Source organism: Glycine soja, chromosome 4 (assembly GCF_004193775.1).
Source record: "Glycine soja cultivar W05 chromosome 4, ASM419377v2, whole genome shotgun sequence".
Lineage (NCBI taxonomy): Eukaryota > Viridiplantae > Streptophyta > Magnoliopsida > Fabales > Fabaceae > Glycine > Glycine soja.
This window is the reverse complement of record NC_041005.1, coordinates 40585875-40587809: the sequence shown is the minus strand read 5'-3', so window position 1 is coordinate 40587809 and position 1935 is coordinate 40585875.

Below are 1935 nucleotides of genomic sequence, written 5' to 3'. Positions count from 1 at the left end.
CTGAAGATGATTCACCAATTCTGAATGAAGGGAGGGTAAGAGGACCACTGTCTTGGACAATAAACTATGTAACAGGTGAAGGTTTGTCAGATGAAGATGTTCTAAATGTTATGATAATGCTCATTGAAGGTGACCCACTTACATTTGAACAAGCTGTCAAGAGTAAGAAGTGGAGGGATGTAATGATGGCAGAGATTGAGTCAATAGAAAAGAACAAGACTTGGGAGCTAACTATTCTACCAAAAAGGGTGAAGCCAATTGGAGTTAAGTGGGTTTTCAAGACCAAACTTAATGAGAATGGAAAGGTAGACAAGTACAAAGCAAGCCTAGTGGCGAAGGGGTATGCATAGCAATATGGAGTTGATTATACTGAAGTTTTTGCTCCAGTTGCCAGACTTGACACCATTCGATTAATACTTGCTTTGGCAACACAAAACAGTTGGGATGTTTTTCAGCTAGATGTAAAGAGTGCATTTCTTCACGGTGAACTCAATGAAGAAATCTTTGTGCAACAACCATTGTGATATGAGAAGAAAGGTGAAGAAGGAAAAGTTTACAAGCTAAGAAAGGCATTGTATGGCTTGAAGCAAGCACCAAGGGCGTGGTATAGCAAGATAGAGGCTTACTTTGTTTGAGAAGGCTTTGAAAGGTGTTTATGTGGACACACATTGTTCACAAAGTCGAAGGAAGTAGGCACGAAATTGTTAAAGGATGAAGCTAGAACCAAAGTTGATGAAACTTTGTTCAAACAGGTAGTTGGCAGTCTGATGTACTTGACTGCAACTCGACCTGATTTGATGTATGGAGTGAGTCTTATTAGTAGATTCATGTCTTGTCCAACTGAATCTCATTGGCTTGCAGCAAAAAGAATATTAAGGAGCACTTTTGGCTTTGCATTCTTACTTGGTTTTGGAGCAGTTTTAGGGTCTTCTAAAAAACAACCTATAGTGACATTATCTACTGCTAAGGCTGAGTACATAGCTACTGCGTTTTGTGCCTGTCAGTGTGTTTGGCTGAGAAGGGTTTTAGAGAAACTTGGTCATAAGGAGGAAAATAGTACTTTGATTCAATGTGACAACAATTCTACTATACAACTATCAAAGAATTTTGCTTTTCACGGCAGAAGCAAACATATTGATATAAAGTTTCATTTTCTTAGAGATTTGACAAGAGACAAAGTTGTGGAGTTGAGCTACTGTAATTCTCAAGAACAGATTGCAGACATAATGACAAAGCCTCTCAAGTTAGAACAGTTCTTGAAATTATGGAGTATGCTGGGAATGGTTGATGCGTCAGTGGTAAACTAAATGTTTGTTTTCTTTTTGCATATAGTTTAAAGGAGGAAATGTTGTAGTCAATTGCTTTTACTATTTCTGATTTTTATTTGGTTTATTATTATGTTATATAGGGACGTGTAAATAGGAGTTAGTTTCTTTCTATCAATTAGTCACCCACGTTATAGGCCATGTAAAACGTGGATTAGTTATTTGTTTTCTATTTTATATATTGTAAGGCTATTAAGCCAATTGCAGTAGTTTTTTTTAGATTTATGAAAGAGCATTCTCTCTGAAAATCCATATGTCATTGTTCTCTTTTAACACTTTCAACATATCATTTTAATATCTCCGTATAACACTCAATTAGGTATATATCCACCTTCTATAGATGGTTCACATAGTTTTGTCTCCCTCACCAAGTGAATTGTTAGATAAATCATTATATCAAAGAATGATGAAGAACAATGCATCTCAAGCTCACATAATGTTTGTTGGTGTCTAAAATGCTATTAAGGCAAGTTGTGTATCATGGGCCAATGACTAATAGTGTGTTTGATTTCCAGTTAGAAATCTCTAAACCTCCATTCAATGGAAAAGCTATACATTTTTTCATTTCATTTTTATGCTTTGGAAAGTGTGAATTCCAGTTTGCACTGAT